The sequence below is a fragment of the Phoenix dactylifera genome, unplaced genomic scaffold (assembly GCF_009389715.1).
Source record: "Phoenix dactylifera cultivar Barhee BC4 unplaced genomic scaffold, palm_55x_up_171113_PBpolish2nd_filt_p 001920F, whole genome shotgun sequence".
NCBI lineage: Eukaryota > Viridiplantae > Streptophyta > Magnoliopsida > Arecales > Arecaceae > Phoenix > Phoenix dactylifera.
The window spans coordinates 48,351-55,929 of NW_024069206.1; the positions used below are offsets into that span (position 1 = coordinate 48,351).

The window sequence follows — 7,579 nt, forward strand, 5'->3', positions numbered from 1 at the left end:
AAAAAAAGAAAAAAAGTTTGAACTGGGGTCGACTCCTGCTCTGCTGGGGTCGACTCGTGAGAATCTTGGTCGACTCGCTCACTTCTACAACAATTTTCTAGAACACTTAACTGTGTGCACAGTCCTGTTAACTGTGTTCGCAGACAACTTAACTGTGTGCCGCCAGCTCGCGGAAGGAGAAAAAAGAAGAAAGAAGAAGAAGGGAAGAAGAGAAGAAAAAAAAGAAAAAAAAGAAGAAAAAAAGGAAAAAATAAAAATAAAGTTAAATAAGCTTGGAACAATTAAATAAGTTTGGAACACACTTAATCTAACATGACACACGGTTTAAATAAGCTTGGAACATATTTAAATCATCCCGGAACACACTTATTCTACCCAGAACACAGTTATTTCGACTGTGCACACAGTTAAGTGTTATTAGAAAATTATTGTAGACTTATGCTGAGCTGGGGTCGACCCCTAAAGAGCTGGGGTCGACCCCTGAAGAGCTGGGGTCGACCCCTAAAGAGCTGGAGTCGACCCCTGAAATCAGGCAAAAAAAACAGCTCTCTGGAAGCCTGAGAGAGTCGACTCCAGGTGAGCAGGGGTCGACCCCAGGTCTATGAACACAGTTAAGTTGTCTGTGAACACAGTTAACTGTCTAGGAACACAGTTAACTTGTCTAGGAACACAATTAAGTTGTCTGTGAACACAGTTAAGTTGTCTAGAACACAGTTGTTTAGGAACACAGTTAAGTTGTTTGGGAACACAGTTAACTTGTCTGGGAACACAGTTAAGTTGTCTAGGAACACAGTTAATTTGTTTAGGAACACAGTTAACTTGTCTAGGAACACAGTTAAATTGTTTGGGAATACAGTTAACTTGTCTAGGAACACAGTTAACTTGGTCTAGGAACACAGTTAAGTTGTCTGTGAACACAGTTAAGTTGTTTAGGAAACACAGTTATCTAAGAATACAGTTAAGTTGTTTGGGAACACAGTTAACTTGTCTAGGAACACAATTAATTTGTCTAGGAACACAGTTGTCTAGGAACACAGTTAAGTTGTTTGGGAACACAGTTAACTTTGTCTGGAACACAGTTAAGTTGTCTAGGAAACACAGTTAACTTGTCTGGGAACACAGTTAAGTTGTCTAGGAACACAATTAACTTGTCTCGGAACACAGTTATTTAGAGAAACACAGTTAAATTGTTTGGGAACACAGTTAACTTGTCTAGGAACACAGTTAAGTTGTCTGTGAACACAGTTAAGTTGTTTAGGAACACAAGTTATCTAAGAATACAGCTAAGTTGTTTGGGGAACACAGTTAACTTGTCTAGGAACACAATTAATTGTCTAGGAACACAGTTGTCTAGGAACACAGTTAAGTTGTTTGGGAACACATTTAACTTGTTCTGGGGACACAGTAAGTTTCTAGGAATACAGTTAACTTGTTGGGAACACAGTTAAGTTGTCTAGGAACACAGTTAACTTGTCTAGGAACACAGTTAAATTGTTTGGGAACACAGTTAACTTGTCTAGGAACACAGTTGTCTAGGAACACAGTTAAGTTGTTTGTGAACACAGTTTAAATTGTTTAGGAACACAGTTATCTAAGAATACAGTTAAGTTGTTTGGGAACACAGTTAACCTTGTCCTAGGAACACAATTAATTTGTCTAGGAACACAGTTGTCTAGGAAACACAGTTAAGTTGTTTGGGAACACAGTTAACTTGTCTGGAACACAGTTAAGTTTGTCTGGGAACCAGTTAATTGTCTAGGAACACATTAAGTTGTCTGTGAACACAGTTAGTTGTTTAGGAACACAGTTATCTAAGAATACAGTTAAGTTGTTTGGGAACATAGTTAACTTGTCTAGGAACACAATTAATTTGTCTAGGAACACAGTAATTTGTCTAGGAACACAGTTAAGTTGTTTGGGAAACAGTTAACTTGTCTGGAAACACAGTTAAGTTGTTTAGGAACACAGTTAATTGTCTGGAACACAGTTAAGTTGTCTAGGACACAGTTAACTTGTCTGGGAACACAGTTAAAGTTGTCTAGGAACACAGTTAATTGTCAGGAACACAGTTGTTTAGGAACACAGTTAAATTATTTAGAAACACAGTTAACTTGTCTAGGAACACAGTTGTCTAGGAACACAGTTAAGTTGTCTGTGAACAAGTTAAGTTGTTTAGGAACACTGTTATCTAAGAATACAGTTAAGTTGTTTGGAACAAGTTACTTGTCTAGGAACACAGTTAATTTGTCTAGGAACAGTTTCTAGGAACAAGTTAAGTTGTGGAACACAGTTAACTTATCTGGGAAACAGTTAAGTTGTCTAGGAACACAGTTAACTTGTCTGGGAACAGTTAGTTGTCTAGGAACACAGTTAACTTGTCTAGGAAACAGTTGTGTTTAGGAACAGTTAAATTGTTTGGGAACACAGTTAACTTGTCTAGGAACACAGTTGTCTAGGAACACAGTTAAGTTGTTTGTGAACACAGTTAAGTTGTTTTAGGAACACAGTTATCTAAGAATACAGTTAAGTTGTTTGGGAACACAGTTAACTTGTTAGGAACACAGTTAATTTGTCTAGGAACACAGTTGTCTAGGAACACATTTAAGTTGTTTGGGAACACAGTTTAACTTGTCTGGGAACCGTTAAGTTGTCTAGGAACACAGTTAAGTTGTCTGTGAAACAAGTTAAGTTGTTTAGGAACACAGTTATCTAAGAATACAGTTAAGTTGTTTGGGACACAGTTAACTTGTCTAGGAACACAGTTAATTTGTCTAGGAACACAGTTGTCTAGGAACAAGTTAAGTTGTTTGGGAACACAGTTAACTTGTCTGGGAACAGTTAAGTTGTCTAGAACACAGTTAACTTGTCTGGGAACACAGTTAAGTTGTCTCGGAACACAGTTAACTTGTCTAGGAAACACAGTTGTTTAGGAACACGTTAAATTGTTTGGGAACACAGTTAACTTGTCTAGGAAACAGTTGTCTAGGTACATAGTTAAGTTATCTAGGAACACAGTTAACTTGTGAACACAGTTAACTTGTCTAGGAAAGCCTGAGAGTCGACTCCGAGGTGAGCAGGGTCGACTCATGCTGTTAAGGGGTCGGACTCCAGATGAGCAGAGGTCGACTCCAAGTCTGTGAACACAGTTAGTTGTCTGAAACACAGTTAACTTGTCTAGGAACAGTTAACTTTATTTTTATTTTTATTTTATTTTATTTCTTCTTTTTTCTTTCATTTTTTTTTCTTTTTTTTTTTCTTCTCTTTCTTCCTTCTCCTTCTTTCTTCTTCCTTCTCCTCTGCGAGGCCGGCAGCTACGGAAAGGGGATCGGACGGTGGCGGCCGCAGGATGGGGCCACCGGGGGCAGGACTCCTCTTCTTTGGCACTCCCCGTGGGGCGGAGGTTTTCCGGCGGCGCGGAAGAGGGCAGCGGGTGCGGGAGGGGGCGGGCTGTGGCCGGCGGCAGGCGCGGGAGGGGTGGGCCGTAGCCGGCGGCTGCCTTTTTCTTCTCCTTCTTCGGTGGGAATGGGAGAGGCGGGGGCAATTTTTTGTCATAAAGCATGTTGAAATATATATTTGACCGGTTGTTAAACACCGGTCAACAGGGATTTAATGTTAAAGTTCGATCAATAAATGGACCGCTGAGCAAATTCCCTATTTTTTTTCAGGACTTGGAAGTCTGAACAATATGGCACTACATGCACTACATGCACATCATTTCCTATGGATTGCTATCGTGTTGTCCATCAAACTCATTGCATTCACTCGTGTAAGGTGGTATCTTTTTCTTTTGCAGGATTGGATGGGATGGCTACCAAGAGCAAGGCACGGAAGTTGACAGCTTACGATGGTTTGAAATTTTTAATTTTTCTAATGTTTTTGGTGAACAAACAGCAAAAAAAGAAAAAAGAAAAGAAAAGAAAAAACAAACTCAGCAGTCGAGAAAAAAACCGAAAAAGAAAGATCCGAGGAATTTGAACCCGACGTGAATCGAAACGCAACCTTCTGATCTGGAGTCAGACGCGCTACCATTGCGCCACGGATCCTTATTGGTTTAATGACTTAACACTAACTTATTTAAATCTATAAGTTTAACTCATGCTCCACTCCCCAGCCACGTGTAACTTGGGACTAGCGCGTATATTGGAAGATATCGGCGATTACCATCCGTTATTGAGAGATATCTGGACCATGGTTAAGGATGGGCTAGCCATTCAGATGAGTATGTCTACCGAAAGGCCATGGGCCGGTCGATTAGGTGGCTTCTTTTGTTGTGACGACTCGGAGGAACCTATGAGTGGGTGAGGCGGAGTTGCTAGTGCTCTGCACGATGTTTTGCATTTTAATTTTTTTGACTGCATTTGTACGCGTTTGGCATGATACTTCCGATTTTTTTTTTTCTCCTCTCTCCCGCGGCTGCAGCTGAATTTGCATGGCATTGAACAGACATTTAATTTTTCCTTGGAGCAATGCTACGGTGACTCAAGAATCTCGCTCAAAAGATCACTCTAGCTAAGTGATTCTAAAGCATTAATCTTTTCTTTAATACGACAAACCATGGAGATGGTTCTGCTTGCAACCATGATTACAAGCTGGCAGTAACCCGTCGTCCAAGGCATGGAAAACTAGCGTGGGAACTCTGGGGCATGGCTCTCTAGCTATAGTTTTCCATCCCAAAGTTTTAACTTAGAAGAGAGTACGTGTCCATGAACAGCTTCATGGAAATTCTTCAGCCGGGAAATGATGTATGGGATCTAATTACCTTCCTGAATGAGGATCCAGCATCCAATATATGCCATGTCCCAGCACTGCCGGCTCGAAGGCCCCCGGCCCAAGGAAGGCCCCCAACCCAGCCACTTTTTTTTTTTTATTCCTCCATAAAGCTCTGCAGACGGGAAGTGGGTTTGGGCGGCGACGTGAAAGGCTGCAGACGGGCTGACGGGGGTGGGCGGTGGCGTCTGTGGTCTGGCAGATGGGGTCTGGCAGAGGGTTTTCCTCCCCGGCTCCCCCCTTCTCTCCCCCTTCTCTGCCTTTTAATGCCGGAACCTTCTCCGGTTCTCGGCAGAATCAGCTTGCAGAGTGAGACTGTGAGAGCGGCGAGCGCAAAACCCTCTTTCCTCGCCGACGTCGCCGTCCTTGGCTCCGAGCTCCGGTCCACCGTGCGTCCGTGACTCCGTGCAGTTCGTGCTGCCTCCTCCTCGGCTCCGAGCTCGGCCTCAGCTCCGACCCTCCGGCCTCCCGTCCTCTCCTCGTCGACTCCGAGTCGCCGTCCTCAGCTCCTCCGACCTCCGGGCTCCGCGACGACCGAGGCGGCGAGGCCTTCCGAGTTCCGAGTCCCGACTCCGGAGTTCCGACTTCCGACTTCCTCCTCAGGCTCCTCGGCTCTTCGACTTCCGAGTCTCCGACCGACTCCCGAGTCCCGGCCCAGGGAAGCCCCCACCCACGGTCCTCCGCCGCTCGACCTCCTCCCGTGACCCCGTCCTCTACTCCTCTCCTCAGCTCCTCCGCCGCTCCGGCCTCCTCGGCTCCTCGGGTTCCCAGTTCCCGAGTCCCGACATCCTCCCACGTCCACCTCCCGACCTCCTCCCTGTTCCCACTTCCCAAATCCACTGGCCATTGATCGCGGCTCCAATAATCCGGACCCCGGTTCGAATCGGCGGTTCACCGTGAGTGTGATTGTGTGAGACAGGTGAGTTAGTAAGTAACTGTAGTTACTTAGTTTATTAACAAAAAAATTTATTATTTAAATAATAATAAAAAAAAGGCCTCTTCTAATGAGTTCGCCTAGGCCTCTAAATGTATTGGGCCGCCCCTGTGTCCAGGGAACTTCCACACAGCAGTGTAATCACCATCCAACTAAGAACAACTACAAATATCATGTACTGCCATGCTACAAATATACGTCTCATTTCCCTAGTAACCATCCAATGTCATAAAGCAGTCCTGACTAAGTTTTAGCCTGCTAACCTGTAGTCTGTAGAAAGCTCGATCCAGAACGACAAGAATTCCAGTTGCACCAAGAAGGCGCTGTGCATAGGATACATCAGGAGCTATGTTAGCTGCTTCAGCAGCGTCGGTTGCCTTCCGAGAAAGGCGAAGACATTGCTCCTTCTAATTAGCTTATGAATGCATATCCCAATATTGCTTGTATCCAATAATGGAACAATATGATTTCAAAATTGATGAGTGTCTTGGTTTGTCTTCATTTAATATTTTTGCCAATAAAAATTCTACTTCAGTTTGTAATAGAATGTATATCTTCTGAATGCTTTTGTTGGTCAAGTGCTGAGGCACATGGCGTTGCTGAAATAAGTGGAGACCAAATTTTTCATTTAGGTTGTATGGACATGAGTCACATAACATCTTTTTCAGAGTGGAGAAGGGCCAAGGAGGATAGCAAAAACTTGTTTAACCTTGTCACGCCCTTTCGTAGCTTTTTTCCCACCGGCAACTAATTTCGTCCAAGTGACTCCACTCCACGTACGTGAGCATAATGGTGCCCTTTATTGGTAATAGGCTCGTGGAAAAAAAAAAAAAAAAAAAAAAAAAAAAAAAAAAAAAAAGAGAGGGAAGAAAAGTGTAGTTAATAGAAAAGTAATAAGATGCTTCTTGTTTGGTTGGAGTTTTTAAAGGAAAGAGACGGAAAAATTGTATTCCTATGTGAATATGATTCTCATATTTTATAGGAAAGTCTTTTTCATGAAAAACATGGAAAAGTTATTTTTTCATGAGCCGAAAATCACTCCATTTTTATTTTTTTTCAAAAAATCCTTCAGCATTAAAAAGCATTAAAGACCTAATTTTTAGTAAAGGTATAATAGGAATTACATATAACTTTCACAAAAAAGTGGATGATCAACCAAATATAATATGTCACTTTTTCATGGTCAACTAAACATGCCAAAGTATTTTTCCAAACATTCTCTTTTTAGGAATCTGCTTCTCATGAATCATATTTCTAAAAGAAAAATGCTTTCCGCGAATCAAACGAGCCCTAAAATTGGCGTCGAAGTGTTCTCATAACTTCAGGCATATAACCTCAAAAGGTGACACTATGGCAGTCGATGGGAGCTAAGACAAAGACTTTATAGTTAGAAGAGAAGAACAAACCACTAGATATATAAGGTTTTTCATACGATCGAGATCACTCTATTTTATCTTGATCTTTTTGGGAACAAATGTGCAACAATAATAAGAAATTCTTAAAAATAAGATTATGAGAGCCTGCACAAGCCGGACCGGACAACGAGTTCAGGAAATGGGACCCGGTCGGATTGGCTCGGACCGGGTTTTTGTTGCTCAATAATTGGTTTACATTATTTCTTGGGAAGGAGCCGGGCTCGGAGCTCGGCCGCGTCGATGTCGGCGAACCGGTTCTCAGGGATCCAGTTCCCCGTCTTGGGATCCCTCATCCAAAAGGCCTCCTTCTCCTTCGCAGCTCTGCAGGCGCCGACTTCTCCGTCCGCTGCCGCCGGCAGGACTCGTGGGGTCTCAGCCGCCGCCGAAGCCACAGCATAACACCGCCGGCTGCCAAGGCAAGAAAGAAGAAAAGTTAGAGACGAGGAGAGCATGCAAAGACTCG

At 43.0% G+C, this 7,579-nt stretch overlaps 1 non-coding gene across 1 annotated transcript; it reads right to left on the minus strand.

The window, feature by feature from the left end:
- Positions 1 to 3,972: 3,972 nt before the first annotated feature.
- On the minus strand, positions 3,973 to 4,043 carry TRNAW-CCA. The gene has a single exon. It is a non-coding gene; the product is annotated as a tRNA-Trp (tRNA).
- Positions 4,044 to 7,579: the final 3,536 nt, after the last annotated feature.